This window comes from Mus caroli, chromosome 13, assembly GCF_900094665.2.
Source record: "Mus caroli chromosome 13, CAROLI_EIJ_v1.1, whole genome shotgun sequence".
In the NCBI taxonomy this organism is placed as follows: domain Eukaryota; kingdom Metazoa; phylum Chordata; class Mammalia; order Rodentia; family Muridae; genus Mus; species Mus caroli.
In genome coordinates, this window is record NC_034582.1 from 67,833,149 (window position 1) to 67,853,452 (window position 20,304).

General features: G+C 43.6%; 1 long non-coding RNA gene across 1 annotated transcript in view; it reads right to left on the bottom strand.

The window, feature by feature from the left end:
* The window catches only part of LOC110308292, a 25,168-nt gene extending 5,477 nt beyond the window's left edge, over positions 1 to 19,691 (bottom strand). The window contains exons 1-2 of the long non-coding RNA XR_002379540.1: positions 19,484 to 19,691; positions 800 to 947 (exon numbers count right to left, since the gene is read on the bottom strand). This is a non-coding gene — a long non-coding RNA (uncharacterized LOC110308292). The remainder of the gene's footprint in view (positions 1 to 799; positions 948 to 19,483) is intronic.
* Positions 19,692 to 20,304: the final 613 nt, after the last annotated feature.

Below are 20,304 nucleotides of genomic sequence, written 5' to 3' on the forward strand. Positions count from 1 at the left end.
TTCCTAGGAGGCTGAGGTGTCTCACTGGTACTGCCACCATCTCCATTTCCAGGTGTTTTCTGCTTGTTCTTTTTTGTTTTCACTTCAACATTTTTCTGTTGCAGACCAGATGTCTTCTTCCCCGGAGCAGCCCCTCTCATCTTGCCCTCTGCATATTGTTCCTGATTGGCCTTTTGAAGTTCTCACTGTTTCTGCAAATTGGTGTCCACGTATTTGAGTACTCTGCTTTCTGGCACCCATTCATCCCAATTTTTATTCCAGCCACTGTAATGGATGAAGTATTTCACTTGTTTGTCCTTTATGGCAACCTTTACACACTTTGCTTCATAGAGAAGAGGCCCATGAAAGCACAGCACTCGCTCACCCTCCTGGAATTTCGGCTTAGGGTCCTGCTTGGGCGCCATTTATAAGTGATTCGCCGCCTCCTCCTTCTCCCCCGCCGCCTCCTCCTTCTCCCCCCAATTTTCTATATTAATTGCCTGTGGGAAAATATCTAATAAAATAATTCTTGAGAAAGAAAGGGTTAATTTTGGCTCACAGCTTGAAGGTCAAGTCCCTCATATCAGAGAAGTCATGTTGGGAGGGATCTGAGAAGGATGATCACATTACATCCTCAGATGAGAAGCAAAGATGAAACTACTGGTTCTCAGCTCACATTCTTCATTTTGTTCAGTCCAGGAACCAGCCTAAAGAATGGTACTACCCATACTTAGAGAGAACTTTCAACTTAAACTAAGTTATCTAACTCCTTTCCAGACATGCCCAGGAGTTTGTTTCCTCAGTTATAGTAACCCTATACCTTTTCAAGTAGAGGCTATTAGCCAACACATGGGGTAACAAGGACAGTGATCCTCAGCCTCTTCACCTGGATGATGACCTTCAGCTCCTATAACCACACAGTGACTCTCAGATCTTCTTCACCTTGAGCTTTCCCACAAAGGAGATGCCTGGGTAGAATGGAGCATAAGGGAAGATGTCAGGCCTAGAGACGACGTTATATGGCTAGTTGAAGAAGGTGCAATGGGACAGGTCTCTAAAGGACTACAATATCTAGAGAACATGAACCTAGTCAAGGAACCTTAGTAGTCACTAGCCCTGATAGCTTAACTCCTTGCTGGATGGCAGCAAGTGAACAAGGGCACCCTCCTGATGCATTGTTTACTCTCATGTGTGAACACATGGCCTAGAACCCAGCTATCATGAGGCAGCTTGTAGATATGTAACCAGAGGATGCAGTCTCACTTCCAGCAGGTAGACCTAGCCCAGGATCAAGTCACATGATCCTTACATCCTTCACCCCACACTAATCAGGGGGACCACAAACACACCATATAGTACTCAAACCTTTCAGCCCACAGCTGTGCCCAGTGACTGGAGCATCATAAATACTAAATCTGAATATCTCATCCTTCATCCCAATGTTCTATCCCAGTGGAGAACCACAAACAATGCAAGGATATCTCATAGCACAGCACTGTAGCCAGACAGAGAGCAAGTAAAGAGCTGGTATATTGAAGCAGAGTTGAGCCAGACACTGCAGCCAGGAGGAACTAAGATGATGTCAAGCATATTTTGCATACAATGAGAAGTTACAGAGTGGGCTAGAGTAGGTTAGGGTGAGAGAAAAGATGGGGTCTAATTTAGATTTTCCATAGAAAATGTACTGCAGAGCCTAGGAAATGGCTCAAGGATGAAGACATTTGTGCACAGACCTAATAACCACCTGAGTTTAATCCTGAAATACCACTAGGTGACAGAAGAGAACTGACTCATGAGAGTTGTTCTCTTATTTCCACATGCACATAGTAGCAAGTGTGTGTTTGGGCACACATGTGCACATATACACATATATGCGCATGCACTCATACACACATGCACACATATACATGCATGCACACACACAGGTACACACTCACACATGCATGTTCACACACTCACACATATTCACATGCACAGTAACAAGTTGCAGGATATTTCACCACACTGTATACCCCAAAATTGTGCAATTTGCTAGAAATGCCTGTTTCTAGTTAAGGTGAGTTTCAACCCTAGCATACACCTTTACTCCAAGAGCTTTTGTTTGAATATTGTAGACATTTTTGCTGGGCGTGGTGGCTCACGCCTTTAATCCCAGCACTCGGGAGGCAGAGGCAGGTGGATTTCTGAGTTCGAGGCCAGCCTGGTCTACAAAGTGAGTGCCAGGACAGCCAGGGCTACAGCCTGTCTTGAAAAACCAAAAAAAAAAAAAAAAAAAAAAGTCAACCATAGGTCAAAAGTCAGAGCAAGCAACCAGTCAACAGGGAGTGAACATAGTGGGGGGAAAAAACATAAGAGTGAGAAGTCAGGGGAATGGATATAGAGGTGCACAGGAAGTAGAAGGAAAGGACATTCAGCTTGAGGGGTTTTGAAACAATATGGAAAAGGAGAGCTTTCTTTTTCTTTGGGGATGTCTTTCACCCCAGCATCTGGCTCCTGAGCCTTTTTTGGCAAAATGTTTGAGATTTTTGTTTTAAAACAACACACACACACACACACACAAACACACACAACTTTTAAAAACAAAAAAGAAAATGGAGCTACAGTGCTCAGAGCAGACCTACAGCTACTTCTGTCTCTAGCCATCCATATCCCCATCTCCCAGGTTGGACAGAAACTCTCTTGGCTTAAATGTCTCCCTACCATCTTCTTCTCTGCATTAGGCCCCACTTTGCTTAGACACTAAGAACTTGACATGTTTCATGCTCCAGGGGCATCACCTTAGATGGCCCCTCTGCTGAGCTCCTACTCACCACCCCAGCCTATGTAAGGCCCAACCTTGTCCCATAATGCCTTGAACTCTATTATTTGCATGCCTCCTGCATCTCCAGGGTGCTATTGTTACTCCAGTCGGTTTTAGAACAAGGATAAAGAGACACCCCATCAGACTGACCTTCAAGCAATGGATTCCTGAGAACTAGATGGCAGTGAGATCTAAACCAGAAACATTAGCTTGCTTACAGAGAGCACAGAGTGTACTGTTAGGCTCCTGTCTTAGTTACTCTTCTATTACTGTGAAAAGCCACCATGACCAAGGCAACTCTTATAAAGGAAAGCTTTTCATTGGAGGCTTGTTTACAATTTCAGAGGTTTGGTCTATTGTCATCATGGCAGGGAGCATGATCAATACAGGCACGCACTAAAGCAATAACTGAGAGCCTCATCCTATCTGTAGATAGAGAGAAAGCCTCTGGGCTTAGCATGGTCTTTAGAAAGCTCAAAGCCCACGCATAGTGACACACTTCCTCCAACAAGACCACACCTCCTAATCCATCTAATCCTCTCAAATAGTGCCACTCCCTGGTGACTCGGCATTCAAATATATGAGCAATGGAGGCCATTGTCATTCAAACCACTACAGTTATTTGTGAGGAGATAGGGAGACAGAGATGGTGCACAGTGAGAGAGGGGGACCAAGGTTGGTGGTCATCACCAAACTAAACTAAGAGACCGCTTTTCTTGTAGCTCATCCTAGTATTTGAAATTACTTTTCTAGAACAGGATCCTCCGGAAGAACAACAGGCTTAGTTAGTTTGGGATATGACATTTGTTCTACCTGTAGCCTCTCTATCTAGGTTTTGCCATGTTAAATAGCCTGTTCCCAGGGGTCAGGGACACACTCCCATCTGTGTGGCATGACAGTGATGTCTTACATCATTCATTCTTCCAGCCCTGTCCACAATCCCAGATCAGGATTTGAAGTCTCCGAGTCCTGCCCACAACAGTCTCTGAGAATAGGAAGTCTCTCCCAGCATGGATTAAAAAAATATTGGATTGTGGAAAAGGTGTGTGTGTATGTGTGGTGTATCTGTGTATATGTGCATGCATGTTCTTTTATATGTGTGTTTGGTACATGTGGTGGATTATATTTTAGTTGATTACTTTCTGTATCAATGAGACAAATAGAGAATATCCAAATCGTCTGATTAGTCTAAAACTGAACCGGCACTGAATACAAGTTGTTACCCCAGAAAGGTGTAAACCCTAAGATTTTAAATGCACAACATCACCAGCCACTTTGGACACAATGAATAAGATCAACAGCAGTGACAGGTTGACTTGAACTCAAGTAACCAAGCATGAGGAAGAGGTAAGGCAAGTAGGCTTTGCCCCAGGACCTATGAGACAAAGACAAACGATGTTTTCTTAGGGAGCAGACTGAACACGCACAGCCCAGGTGTGCATTTCCCTTCCCCAACAACCCCAATACAGCTGCTGCATTGCTTGCCACCAACAGCATATAGAAGAATTCTGGGAGTAGATTCCCAGGGGCTCCTTAGCGTCTCATCTTCTATTCTCCTGACTAGCACCATCACCCATACCTGCACAGACTCATAAATCTCAGGTTGATCTATGGAGGAGAGACACTCAACGGCAAAGTATCTTAATTGGCTAAGTAATTTCAGATCTGTTCTCTGTTGCTTCAGGGGAGCAAGTGGACAAGCGGTGTGTTCTGTGTCTCCCTGGGTTGCAGGGAAATCTCTGAGAAGCTGTCGGGTTGTCACTCACTGTGAGCACTACCAGGCACACAGTTCAGCTTCCTTAGCATATTCTCCAGATCCGCATGGGCTGCCCATACTTAAACATCATAAAGCGGTCATCCGTGATGCTCCTCATTCCATCCTGATCAGCCACCCAGCCAGGCCTGCCAGAGCCATCAGGACATGCAAAGCAGGTGGAAGGAGGGAGCTCTGGCTCATCTCCATTCCTGATGCTCCTCCAGCTTGCTAGCTGAGGCAGATATGCAAATGATACTAACAACAATAAAAACAGAGGAACACTCTTAAAGGGGCCGCTTTCCTGTTTTGTTTTGTTTTGTTTTGTTTTGTTTTGTTTTGTTTTTTTAAGTTCCTAGAGAGTTCTACCCTGAAGAATCCTGAAGGATCCACATTTAATTCAGTCACTATGACCACTCTTACCCCTTCCTTGTCAAGAGCCTTTTTTCAGCTTGGAGAGGATGTACCCCACTCTCACTGAGCCTCTGCACACCCAACTTGTTCCTAGCATCTCCTGGGGTATCAAAAAGTCATGAAAGTACAGCTAATGTCCACCCTATTCACTTTTTAAAAAATAAATAACAACTGTGCCATGCTACTGGTAGGTTGCAACAGCAGGTCGACTGTGTGTGGTAAGATTGCTCCCATAATGCCCAGGGCACAGAGTGTGTATGGAAGCTGCACCAGGTCATAAGGTGCAGAGCAGCAAGGGGAGCAGAGACAAAGGAAGTGGGTGGGAGAAGATTTCAGAATCCTTGGAAGGAAGAGTCGATCCTATAGAAACTTCCTGGCATGGCTGCAGCACTGCACAGCCTGTCTGACCCATGTGTCTAACAAGTGAGACTATGTGTGTTACTGTAAAAACAACATTTGCTACTGGTGAGATGGTTTCTATCTCAGGAGCCTTGTTCTGGGAGAAGAATGCCTCAGATCATGTGGGGACTCTGCACAGTCAAGGCAGGAGGAAAAGCAATCAGAAAGGGCACCTGCTTTTGGAATCAGCAACTGTGGTTCTCAAAATCACATGGCCCACAAGGCCATGATGTTCTGCTAGAGGCATTTTAAGTAAATTAGAAGGTCCTATGCTACTATCCAGTTACCAGAGAGTGCATACCATGTGTTTTCTTTTGCGACTGTGTTACCTCACTCGGGATGATATATTCTAGTTCCATCCATATGCCTAAGAACTTCATGAACTCATCGTTTTTAATAGCTGGGTAGTACTCCATTGTGTAAATGTACCATATTTTCTGTATCCATTCCTCTGTTGGAGGACGTCTGGGTTCTTTCCAGGTCCTGGCTATTATAAATAAGGCTGCTATGAACATAGTGGAGCATGTGTCCTTATTATTACATGTTGGATCATCTTCTGGGTATATGCCCAGAAGTGGTATAGCTGGGTCCTCAGGTAATACTATGTCCAATTTTCTGAGGAACTGCCAAATTGATTTTCAGAGGGGTTGTACCAGTTTGCATTCCCACCAGCAATGGAGGAGTGTTCCTCTTTCTCCACATCCTAGCCAGCATCTGCTGTCTCCTGAGTTTTTGATTTTAGACATTTTGACTGGTGTGAGGTGGAATCTCAGGGTTGTTTTGATTTGCATTTTTCTAATAACTAAGGATGTTGAACATTTCTTTAGGTGCTTCTCGGCCATTTGATATTCCTCAGTTGACAATTCTTTGTTTAGCTCTTTACCCCATTTTTAATAGGGTTATTTGGTTCTCTGGAGTCTAGCTTCTTGAGTTCTTTGTATATATTGGATATTAACCATCTATCAGATGTAGGATCGGTAAAGATCTTTTCCCAATTTGTTGGTTGCCTTTTTGTCTTATTAACAATGTCCTTTCCCTTACAGAAGCTTTGCAATTTAATGAGGTCCCATTTGTCGATTCCCAAAATCTCCAAATAACCAGAATACAATTCACAGACCACATGAAGCTCAAGAAGAAGGAAGACCAAATTGTGAATACTTTAGTCTGTCTTAGCAGGAGAACAAAATACTCACAGGAGCAAATATGGAGATAAAGTGTAGAGCACAGACTAAAGGAAAGGCCACCCAGAGACTGTCCCACCTGGGAATTCATCCCATATACAGTTACCAGACCCAGACACTATTGTGGATGCCAAGAAGCTCATACTGAAAGGAGCCTGATATGGCTGTCTCCTGAGAGGCCCTGCCAGAGCCTTACAAATACAGAGGCAGATGTTAGCAGCCAGCCATTGGACTGAGCTCAACGTCTCTAATAGAGGAGTTAGAGAAGGGACTGAAGGAGTTTAAGGAGTTTGCAACCCCATAGGAAGAACAACAATATCAACCAATCAGACCCCTCAGAACTCCCAGGGACTAAGCCATCAACAAAGGAGTACACATGGCTCCAGCTGCATATGAAACAGAGGATGGCCTTGTCATGCATCAATGGGAGGAGAGGTCCTTGGTCCTATGAAGGCTCGGTAGATACCTCAGATAGGGGAATTGAGGGCAGGGATGTGGGAGNGGGTGGGTGGGTGGGTAGAGGAACACCCTCATAGAAGCAGGGGGAGGGAGGATATGATAGGGTGTTTCCCGGAGGGAGGGAAACTGGGAAAGGGGATAACATTTGAAATGTAAAGAGAATATCCGATAAAAAAAAAAAAGTAGGTCCCATGCTTCTATCGTTATAGAACTGAAATAGTGCTTCTCTGAGGTCACTGAAGTCAGTTGCAGATTCAGAGGTAGAACCCAAAGGAATGTTAAGAGTCCCTTCAAGTCCAGGAGAGCCCACATGTGGGTAAAGGAGGAAGCTCTACTCTCTATAAGCCACTGATATCATACTGGTTGCTATCACCCAGTGCCCAGGGCTTTTAGTCCTCTGGGATTCTGTTTCCTCTCTCTACACTCTGAGAGCTTGCTGGGCCAGACCCCATCCTCTGCCTGAGTCATCTCCCCCAATTCTTGAGGCACTCCAGGGTCACTCACATAATCTTCTGACAAAGATTCAGCCATTGGCGGTTTCCAGGAAACGCCAAATTGTGGAATGAAGTTGTGGTTAAACAGGTGGTAGAAATGTACTGTGGGCTGTCTGTGTCCCAAATCCCTCTTGACATCCAGCACTTTGAAAGGATGATGGTGAAGTCTTCTATGTGTGGTGAGCCCAGATTACATCCGGAAAAGACAGACAGGCACAGGTCTACATGGTGTGCTAATTCCATAGTTCTTATTACATGACTGAAATTCTTAGACATTCCTCTTTTGCTAAAGTAGAGAACTAAGTGATTTTCTTCCACAGGAAGTAGGAATGAGCCCACAATCCTGAAAATTTTTAACTCTATTATCTCAACTTTTACAATGGTAAAATACACAAAAATCAGTAAAAGCTGATCAATTAAATAAGTATTGCACTATGGAAATTAAGCTAAATAGGACAACAGTTTGATTTAAATAACATTTTCTGTATTGCTCATTATAGAGGCTAACATGAGGCTGACTCAGAGACCTTGACCCATGGGGGAAACCTTCTTGAGTTCCCCACCCTAAGCCAGGCAGTCTTGTCATAGACAACATCCCTGCACCATCCCAAGATGTACTGCCCCTTTCCAGGCATAGTGGCTGAGTCTTAGATCCTCAACTAGCTAAAGATGGAAAGGATGCCCTAGTACAGGCTGCTATGGACCCAGTGAGATGTCCACCCACTTCTGGCTAAGCATGATTCAATTGCATGTGCCTTCAAACACCCAGAGCCACCATGATGGGGACATTAGCAGGATTTTGGAAATAAAGGCACAGGCAGCTAACTATTCCACAACACTCTGATGAACCCCACTGAACACCCAGATCCACTGCAATCTGTGTCAACATCTGCAGAATCAAACGTGGCTTACCTCACAGCCTCAGGGGTGTTACTGAGTCAGAAAGGCAGGTGGGACAAAAAGCAAGAAGGACAGAATTATCCAGAGGGAGGGGAGTGGCTGGAGGCAAGCCAGACAGTAGCAGCTCACAGTGTTCTCTCTTTTTCCCTGTCTGGAAGAACCTTGGAACAGGTATCTATTTCCTAAAAGGCTGAAATCCAGTAGTGGTCTCTACAGGCCTGTGCAGTACAAGGCAGAGGGGGTGCAGACATCCAGGCACATTATCAAACTGCTATCTGGGCAAGCTAGGCTCACTGAGTGACAGCTATAGGCCATGGTCTATGTCCATTGTTGGATTTACAAGAGTGACTCAAGGATTTCTTTACTTTACACGTGAAACTATGTTTTCAGCACACTTCTTCAGCAGCAAGCCATTTGGCTTGTTCAAGGGACATACACCCAGTTTTATTTTGAGCCAATTAGCATGGTAACATTTTTCCCTGACAGAGAATTGTCCATAACCCATTTGATTGCCGCCTCTGGGCATTGCAGTAATATTCCTGAATGGATGGTAAGGGTTTTGTGCTAATAAAACCTGGCTCGCAAGTGACTCTGACAGAAGCTGAGTCTGTCGTCAAAGCCCAACTGAGAAATTAACAAGTAGGACTGGACTTTGCTGAGGTTTGCTCTTCGCTCAGCTCCTCGCACTAGATAGAAAAAGAAAAGAAAAGAAAAAGAAAAACCCTAGGCTCATCATGTTGAATTAATGAAACTCTTAAAATTACCCATATGGTGTAATGAATCTAACAGCTAGTTGCTGCTCTGGCCTTAAGAGACTGAAACACTGGTGACTTGTCAAGGAAAGGGTACATAGGGACCTGGGGACATCTCCATGTCCCAGAAAGCCTATTCCCAATCAAAGCAGGACACTGTGCAAGCAGACCATCCTGGCTCTGGAAAAGATCATTTTACAGGAGGATGCCCACCACTTAACCACATGACATATCACAGATCCATCAGAGCTCCCCATCCCAAGCCTGCTCTGAAGTGCGGCACGATGGGAGAGTTTCCCAGAGGGAATCCTTATTTAAAAAGGGAACAGAGGAAGCATGGCCTCGATTGAGGATGTCCCTACGCCTCAGATTTCCCAGCACAAAACAAATGATTCTGTGAGAGTAACTTTGATCTGTGAACATAGATGTTTCTGACTATTGTCAAACCTTCAAACAAGAGATTCGTCATTGTCACTACTCTTCCTAAAAGCTGTGTCGAGGATGTCCTCTGCATGTGGGCAGAGAAAATTAGTCCCGAAAAAACCAATTAGGAAAGACACAGGATCCCGCCAAGGGAACAATGATGGAAGGGCTTGTTCTGTGAGCAGTGGGGTGGGGGGATGTTCTTGTGAATGCACATGTGCATGTATCATTGTATGTGTACATGTGTGCACATGCATGTGGAGGCCAGAGGTCAACTTTAGGTAGTGTTCCTTAGGACAGGCATCTTTTACACCATCTTGAGATAGAGCCTCTCAGGGGGACCTGGAGCCACCAATTAAGCCATGCTGTCTGGCTAGTGAGCCCCAGGGATTTGTCGGTCTCCACCTCCATAAGATTATTAGCATTTACCATTATGCTTGCCTTTGTACACAGGCTCAGATCCCCATGCTTGCACAGCAACCAACTAAGCAACCAATCTCTACCATATCCTGTAATGTTGACAATTTCCCAATGTTGAAAAAAATTACAGATGTTCCCTATGTGATGGCCCTTTGTCTCCCATTGTCTCAAAGCTAGGGCCCAGGCCTCACAGGGGAGAAGGGAGGAGCTGCTGAAGAAGTCTATTCCTTTCTTTACTTTCTGTTTGGACAATTAAGTGTAACCAAGGAGCCACCTGGATCAGCCTCTGGCACTGGCTACAGTGGCAAAAGGCAGGAGGAGGGGAAGGTGGGTGGTGAGTTGGGCACGTCTGGTCTGTTTGAACCATAAACCAGTGAGTGTGGGCACAGTGGGGGAAGCGCAGGCCGTTAGAGGTAGTGATGACAGACAGAGGCAGGGGTGCACAGGCCTGTGATCACTGCTCTGCCTCGGGCAGCACCCAGGTGTTGGTGAGGCATGAAGGCAGGGCATGCAAAGACAGCCTCCAGAGAAAGCCCTGGAAAATCCCCAGACACCGCAGCTCCCACGGTAGGGCTGGTTTGCTGAATAAGAAAAAACCCAAGCCTACTAGCTGTCCTATCTAAAAAGCCAGGATTGCTTTGCAGTGTGCCTCTGGTGGGGTATGGGGTAGATGAGAAGATGGATCCTGTGGGTTTTCAAGGCATTGTGAGTTTGGATGAACCTTGCAGGCTGCAGGAGCTCAGGGTGATCAGCTGAGAGTCTAGCTTTTTAAAGAAGCCTGGGAGATGAGTTTTGGTTATTAAAGATTTCACACCCTAAATATTTAGCTGTTGACAATGTACAGAGCATGTGTTGGCTCCCCAGAGGCATAACTGTTATTGTACATGTTAAGTTAGTATTTGTAGAGCACAGTGGTCTACCCTTTATTTTTGTGTTTGAGAGCTCATTCATCACCCTAATAGTGACATTTCCAATCTCTGCAGCTTGATGTATTCTGAGGATTGAGACATTTGTGGGAGGGCGGGGTCTGCACTTGGCTGCTGTTAGCTTAGTTCACATTTGACCAATGAGAAGGTGAGAAGGTAGTCACCTGAGCTCCATCAACACCCACAGTCTAGTCAGCAGAAGAGAAAGGGGTAGTCAGCCTGTGTGAGTCTGAGCACCAGCAGGCACAGTATCATCTCTGAGGCAGGGCCCTGAACTTTCCAGAGTTCCTTCAAGTGCCTGGCGAGGCTGGATCTTCCCTGAGTGATCCCTTAGCAGCCTCGTTCCTGTGGAGCACACAGCAGCCCTCTAGGTTTCCAGAAAAATCAAATCAAATCTTCTCAGTGAAGTCTTACTTTTCTTTGAGTGACAGCTCTGAAAATCCAGATGACACCCACGGGTATCACTAGCATGGTTCCTAGACCCTCTGCCTTCCCTTAGTGAGCAGGTTCATCTCTGCCCATATGTGTTCTGGGGATAGCATGAACTGCTAGCCTGGGGTGAAGGCAGGAAGAGAGCCAGGAGCTGAATAAGAAGCTCAGGGGGCCCTACTAGTAGTGAGCCTCACTGTGTGAAAAGCACATATACAGCCCCATCACCTTCTCCGTGATGTCCATCTGCACCTGTGCAGATACATTCACCATGGGCCAGCATGGCCTTCCTCTGGCTGCTGCAGGAAGAACTTGCTTCCTTTCTTTAGTATCACGGGGTCCAGACACTCAGAGTCCTATTTGATTCTCCAAATCATTCTGCAAGAAATTGGCTAGCAGTTGATTTTCAGCCTGGCCAGACAGTCTGAATCAGGTAGGCCAGTGGTAAGAGCTGTCTGAAGCCATCAATGGGTACTGCTTCTACAAGGAGAGCTTCTTGCTTGGGGAGCCCCCTGAGCCAAGAGTTCTGCCAATCAAATGGGGTTTCTGTTAAAGTCACATGAATAGGACCCTGTCATACCCACAGATGCCACACAGCCACACCATGGTGCTCAAGGGCCAGAGTCCATCAAGCTTATGATAGAGATGGCTGCCACACCATCTACTGAACCAACACTTTGACCCTCAGAGTAAAGTGGAAACTGGGAGAAGCTATGTACTGTGCAGCTCTCTAAGAGCTTTGGTGTCCAGGATTTGTCTCTGGAAAGTCACTGACCATGTGGTCATGACAAGTCACTGTAGGCCTCTGCATCAATTTCCCTGTCTTTAAGGTGAGGACATAACTGCTTCTGCAGATAGATCAAGATTCACATAAGTGCCTTTGTACTATAAATTAAAGAGCATAGCCCCATACAGAAATAATAGACATTCCCCTTTTCCAGCCCCATCAGCTCAGAGCTACACCAAACTAAGAGAACTCAAACAGGCTAAAACGTACACTCTGGGCAATCAGGAAGATCTGAGGAAACAGGTATATGAATGACCAAGTAAATAGTTTCATGAAAACACTGATGTACAGACAAGATCATGTAGCACGGACAAGGCAAGGGGAAATAGCCAGGCAGAGCTGCTCAAGAAAACCTGATAGTGATGAGGTCATGGGGACTTCAGGAGACCCCCTCAAACCAAAATTCAGTGGTGTGAGTCAGGGGGAGTCAGAGGGCCACAAGTCTGAAGTCACAGCTGCCTGAGAAGTGATCACAGTCGTCCTCTGAGATTAGAAATACTGGCATTTTTCAAGCTATGTAAACACTAGCACAGCATCTGAAGTATGAAGAAAGAGCAAGCCAGTCAGAGTTGAGGTCTTACAGAGAGTATTTGTGGGAATAGAAGTCAAGAAAAGGGCTAAAAGAATCCAAAGCAATGGGCAACATGGGTGTGGTCTTACACATCACCATGGACTATAGGGTAGCTACCTCAATCCAGAAGCAGATTACCCAATGTACCAGCCACACTTTTCTTCGCTGTAACAAAAGCCTTGACAGGAACATCAAATATCAAAGATATATTTAGGTTCATAGTTTCATGCCATATATTCCATCATGAGGAGGACATGGGTTATGGCATGAACAGCTCCATTATATCAGCCAGCATGTGAGGTGGTGGCTTACATCCTGACAGATTGGGAAATGGACTGGACGGGAAACAGGACCTGACTTTGACAATGTCCCCTATCACCTGCCAACTAGGATCTTCTCGAAGGCTCTACTTCCCGAAGGCTTCATGGCCTCCAAACAATCGCTAAAGTCCTCTAAGAGTAGCTACAGGTGAGATGGCTACAGTCCTAAACACCCTCTGCACAAACACTACCAGACAGTAAGGCAATGGGACTCACTGTCTCTGAAGTGATGAAGAACACAGGATACTGGGGCAGATCATTGGGCAGACACTTACAAAGCTGGGCTCTCTGTGTTTGATATCTGTCTATTACGGTGATAAAACACAATGACAAAAAGCAATTATTTATAGAAAGGAGGGGTGTACTTTTTGGTTCACAATTCCAAATAGAGGATCAATTTGACCAGGCAGACATGACAGCAAGCAGCTGAGACAGGGATCTGAGATCACATCTTCAACCACAAACACAAAACAGAGAGAAGCAAGCTGGAAGTGGGGTGAGGCTATTAACTCTCAAAGCCCACTGCCAGCAAGTCGGCTCTTTAAATAGCCCCACTGACTGGGAACTAAGTATTCAAATACCTGAGGCTATGGGACATTTCTCACTCAAAGCACCACACCTCTATATCACCCATCAGTCATGAGCCTTGTGTCTGGCCAAATACACAGAAACTCTTATTTACACAAAGCCTATACAAGAATGTTTAGAACAACTTTGTTTAAAACTAGGAAGCAATTGGAATTCAGTAGGTAAATGGATAAACTGTAATATACCCAGACAATGGAATAGTGGTCAGTGCTAAGAGGACATGACCTAGCCAAACATTGTGGTGCACACCTTTGATTCTGGTGCTCTGAAGGCTGAGGCAAGTGGATCTATGTGAGTGTTCGAAGCCAACCTGGTCTACATAATAAGTTCCAGAACACCCAGGAATACTTAGCGAAACTGTCTCTAAAAAGTAGAACAACAATAAAGGGAAGACGTGAGCTGTCAAGCCATGAAAAGAAACACGGGCCTTACGTACCCATTGCCAAGTAAAAGAAGCCAGTGTAAACACTTTGCTCCATCTAATTTTTTTTACCTCTAAATGAATATTATGTGTAATAATAGTGAGTTCTGGGCAACAGCAGGCATGCTGAACTGTCAGGAGTCATGCTGAGGTCTGCATCTAATTTAATATATGTCAAAATCATGATAGAGGTGCTGGAGAGACTGTGTGTCTAAAGCCCTTGCTGTATAATCATGAGGACACAAGTTTGACTCCCTAGGACCCATGAAACTGCTGGGCTACTCACCTGTGATCCTAGTGCTGGGAAGGTCTAGAGAGAGAAACCCTGGAATGAGCTGCCAGGGAGATGCTCTATCAACAGCCTCTGAGTTAAATGGAGAGACTGACTCTGCATCTATGCATAATGTGGACGGACAACGCCGCCAATATTAGTCCTCTGCACACAAGTACACACACACTTACACTCAATCACACACAGCATGCACACATCATAAAAAGAAGTCTGGGGTGCAGCTAAAGGCTCCACAGTCCAATCTTCAAACACTGAAAGATACATACTGAAAAGGTCACAGGCAAGAATAGAAGGTTAGTAATAGGCTCAAAGTATAAGCACATGTTGATAACAAAATTAGCTCCCTCGAATTACCATCTATTTTAAATTTTGCATAAATGATGGGAAATGGCAGTATGAAAATGAATGAAATGCAGGGGAAGATATGGATCTAATTTCAGTCTTTTACATGAGGATATCCAGTTTCCCCTACATCACTTGCTGAAGATGTTTTATTTTCTCCTGTGTATCTTTCTGGCATCTTAGTTAACCATCAGATGGCTGTAGTTGATTTTATTACACTGGTCTAAATGTCTATTTTGTGCCAGTAACCTATTCTTTTTCTTACTCTAACTCTACTATATTTTTATACTCTCCAGCACCGTTCTTTTTGCTTAGGGTTGTGTTCCCTATCCAGGGTCTTTTGTGGTTCCGTATGAATTTCAGCATAGTTTTATATTTCTGTGAAGAATACAGTCGTAGAGTTTTTGGTAGAATGGGTCAATTTTTATAATATTTGCTCTACAAATCCATGAGCTTGGAATATCATTCCATTTTCTAGTGTCTTTGTCAATCTCTCTTCAGAGGTTTAAATGTTTCTTTGTGGAAATCCTTCACCACCTTGGTTACGTCTATTCCTAGATTTACTATTTTATTTGAAGCTATTGTGAGAGTGTGTCAATGATCTCTGTGTGTTTGCTGTTTGTATATAGAAAAGATTTTGGATTCTGTAACTTGAGTCCATATCCTTCCATGCTGTTGAATTGTTTATCACTTCTAGAAATTTTGGGGGTTCCCTTATGTGTCATGTCATGTTATCTGCAAAGAGAAATAATTTGCCTTTTCATATTTGTATCCTTGAATTTCCTTCTCTTGCCTTATTCCTCCAGCAAGTTGCTTCGAGTACAGTATTGAAAAGGAGTGTTGAACCCAGGCAGTGGTGGCACACGTCTTTAATCCTAGCAATGTGGAGGCAGAGGCAGGAATATTTCTGTGAGTTTGAGGTTAGCCTGGTCTACAAAGTGGTTCAGGGCAACCAGGGCTATTACAGAGAGAAATCCTGTCTCAAAAAGAAAGGAGGAGGGGTAAATAGTGAAAGTGGACAGCCCTGTCTCCTTCCTCACTTCAGCAGGATTGCTTCAAGATTTTCTTCTTTTAGGGTGATGTTGACTATAGGTTTTCCTGATACAGTTTTTCTTATGTTGAGATGTGTTCCCTCTAGTCCCACATTCCTAAACCTTTATCCTGAAGACTTGTTGGATTTTGTCAGATGCTTTTTCTGGGTCTATTGATATGATATATTTGTCCATTTGTGTGGTTTATTATACTTATCATATATATAGAGCCATCCCTTACTCTCTGGTATAAGCCAACTTTGGTATGATGGATAATCTTTATTATGTATGTCTGTTCTGACAATATCAACCAACCAGACCTCCCAGAGCTCCCACAGACTAAGCCATCAACAAAGGAGTACACATGGCTCCAGCTGCACATGTAGCAGAGGATGGCCTTGTCAGGCATCAATGAGAGGAGAGGCCCTTGGTCCTATGAAGGCTGATAGATGCCCCAGTGTAGGGGAATCGAGGCCTGGGAGGTGGGAGTTGGTGGGTGAATGGAGAAACACCCTCATAGAAGCATGGGAAAGAGAGGATAGGATAGGGAGTTTCCATGAAGGGGGGAAACTGGGAAAGGAGACAGCATTTGAAATGTAAATAAAGAAAATATCCAATGTATGTCTGTTTTGCTTGCAAGTATTTTATTAAGTATTTTTTAGTCTATGTTAAGCAGAGATACTGACCCGTAGGTTTCTTTCTTTGTTTTCTTATCTGGTTTGGGTGTAACAGTGATACTGGCTTCAGAGAAAGAATTTGGGAGTTCTCCTTCTGTTTCTGTTTTGTTGAATGGTTTAAGAAGAACTGACTGTACATCTTTCTTGAAAGCTGGTGGACTATTCTGTTGTGAATCCATCTAAGCCTGGTCTTAATTTAGTTAGAAAAGTATTATTAACTGATTCAATCTCCTCATTTGCTACGGGTTTGTTTAAGTTATTGATCTCTTCTTGATTTAATTTTGGTGGTTTGGCTGAATCTAGAAATTTCTTCATTTATTTTAATTTTTTTAACTTAGTGGAGTATACTTTTTTAAAATTTTCTCATAATATTCTAAATGTCCTGGGTGTCTTTCTGTAATATGTTCCTGTTCATTTCTGAGTTTTTTAATTTGAAGTATTATTTTTCTTTTTTCTTTTCTTTTCTTTTTCTTTTTCTCTTTCTCTTTCTTTTTCTTTTTCTTCTTTGGTTAGTTGGGGCAAGGGTCTATCAGTCTTGCTTATCCTCTCAAATAACTGGCTCTTAGATGCATTGACTCTTTATAACTTTTGTTTGTATTTCATTAATTCTGGCTCTAGGGTTTTTTTTTTTTATTATATCTTACAATCCAGTGGATTTAGATTTTCTTTGTTCTTGATTTCACAATCTTTGAGTTGTATCATCCATTCATTTATTTGTGCTTTTTCTGATTTATTAATATAGATGCTTAGAGCTGTAAAATTTTCTCACAGGACTGGTTTTAGTATGTCTCAGAAGTCTTATGCTATGTTTTCATTTAAATGTCTTAGAATTTTTTATTTCTTTCTTGATTTCTTCTTTGACCCATTCATTGCTCAGCAATGAGTTGTTTAATCTCCAATAGTTTGTGTACTTATTACAGATTTTTTTTTGCTATCAATATTGTTTTATTGCATTATGGTCAAATGGTATGCATGGAGTTATTTCTATTTCTCAGAATTCATTAAGATTTGTGTTTTGTGTCCCAGGATATGGTCTGTTTTAGAGAAGCTCCCATGAGTTGCATAGTAGATTGTATTCTTTTGGGGTGGGGGTGTTTGACCCCCCAACACCTCCAAGTTGTCCCCAAAGTAAACCTGTGATGGACCCAAGCAGGGCTGAAGGGCGGACTTGGATGATGTTCATAGGAAAGATCCCACTTTTTCACAATGGTGTACTGCTACCCCCAAACCCAGGGATAGGTGATTGATCAGAACCTATTATATTTAGGTATTTTGCTGATGGAAAATTATGTGTAAATTTTTTACTCATTCTAAAAGCAGCCACTCTGTTCGTGAATTATCATGTTCCAAAGCAGATGTCATATGAAGATGGATTTATTTATTGAACAACACAAGATTTTGGAATAAAGCTATATTTCCCATGTGACTGAAGCTGCATGTCTTGAAATCCATGACAAAATTATTTTGAAAACAATACTGCAAACTTTGAGTTTCTTTGGCTTTCGCTTGCAAGATCTGAACATTTGTAAATTATCTCAACTCTCGGCCCATTTAAACTGCTGAAGTTCTAAAATCCCAGCTGATTAGAGTTTTTTTTTCTTACTAAACAACAAGTCTGAGAAATTGAAAGATACATTTGCTGAACAGCTCGTGTACTCATTTCATTGAACAACACAGCCTGGGAGACTTGAGGCTCCAAGAGGAAATTTTCCTGTCTGCTCTTGCTACAATTGATTTCTCACTGCACAGAAAGGCTGCTTCAGCAGTTGAAGGCACAACTGGCCTAAGGGACACTAGCTAGCACCCAAATTCCTGGGTCCTTCCCTGGAAACGTGGCCAAGCAACACAGCCAGGGACAATGGACATGGTCCACACAAGAAGGCTTCATTCCTTGAGAGTCACCATAGCTCCAGACAACTCCCCATCTTTCTGCTATGGTAATCACTAAATCCCAACCATTCCAAGCTGGTAACATCCTGAGGTTGACCTGACCCTGAGGTCTGGGAAAGGCTCTTGGGAATCCCAGTTCTTCCATGAAGACCAAAGCCTCACTCAAAAATAGAACCCTATAGTATGCAACTAGCAGCTACAATTCCAGTCTCCCTGACTTTGGATTTGGGGTGCCCATACTCAGTGTTAGTGGACAGTAATAGGACAGACCCGACCTTTTCTGAACCCAGCCAAGTAGAAACCTCTTTCCCAGTCATGGAGGAGAGAGAAAGAAAAACATATGTTCAAAATTAATCAGAAAAGGAATAAGAGAGAGGAGAGAGAGGGAGAATCAGAGATGAGACAGATCTGATAAATTCAGAGATTTAGAGGTCAGGGGTATACAAGAAGGCAAAAGGGAGACTTGCCTGGTGGCTGGAGACACAAGTGGAGGGGGATGAAGGATGTGGCCTAAGCACAGGTCTCAGTGTGAACAAGACTCAGGAGCACTATGCAATGACAGAGAGGAGCACCTGAGGGCAAGCACTTGTTGGGATCAAAAATGGACCCTGGTCATGTAACAGAACTGGTAAAGATTTGACATTTGTATTTTGGGTTTTTTTAAATGTCTATGTTATTTGCATTAGTGTATATTCATTGCACCCATGTTATATAATAAGGTTTTCACAAGCACACACTGTACACTGAACACATTCTCCCTCCCACAGCCCCCTGTCAATGCTGTTCCCTCTCCACACAGCATCACCTCTACTATCCTGCCATATATTTACATGGATGTAATGTACACATATGAATGATCCATCTATCTTTATAGAATCTAGGAGCCACAAATGAGAAAAAAAAAACACAAGGAATTTGTCTGAGACTGACTTTGTTCACTCAAAATGGATAGCTCTAGTTGAATCCATTTTCTTTTTTTAATAACTATTAAAAATCTGTTACAGATAGAAACCACATTGTCTTACCCTGTTCTCTTTTGATGGATACCTATCAGCTCCATAACTCTAGACACTGTGTGCAGGCATCTCTGTGATACTTGACTTGGGTAAATATCCAGGAATGGTATCCTGGGTTCTTATGGTTGACCTGTTGTTACCTCTTCTTGAGAAGCCTCACACTGATTTCTATAGTAGCTGCACGAGTCTACATTCACACCAACAACGTCCAGAACTCACCTTTGTCCACACGCTCACCAGCATGTGTTCTTTTGTGTGACTGTCATTCTGACTGGGGTATGATGGGATCTCCATGTGGCTATTGATTTGCACATCTTTGAGGACCAAAGACTGAACATTTTTCATATGTCTCCGGCCATTTGTTTCATCTTTGGAGAGCTTCCTGTTCATTTTACTAGCCTGCTTGTTGACTGAGTTGCTTGATTTCTTGTTACTTAGTTCTTAAGTTCTTTATGTGTTCTAGAAATTAACCTTCTGTCAGAGACACAGGTAGCAGAGAATTTCTGTCAGTGTGACAGCTCTCTCTTCTTCATTCAGTTGTTTCCTCAGCTATGAAGAGCCTTTTGTTTCATGGGATCATATTTATCAAAGGGATATATAGGGTCCACTCTGTAGGTCTTGGGGCTGCATGACACACAGAACATATGTCTCACCACAAGGATGAGCTGGCCCATCAATTATGAAAACAAGGGACAAAGAGGGTAACTAGGAGCTGGTCAGCTCTCCCCCATCCTGCCTTTCATTAACAAGAGGCCAGAAATGGAGAAGGTGCCCTAAGCTTGCTCACCCTAAGTTCACAAGCTGAAGAGAGAAATTCATCTCGTTTTTGTTCACTGTAGTTATGATCTAACCTGAGTAGAATCTATGTGTAAGACCAAAGAAAAGTTCCCTCCCTACCTCTCTGTAGTGGGACCAAGGCAGTTTCCAGAGTGAGGCAGTGCCTCCCACAGGCCCTAGCCACTGCTGCCCTAGTAGTGAAAAGAACTGAGCAAGAAGGGGACACTACCTCTGTGTGGCCTGTGCTGTCATGTGGAAGGAGG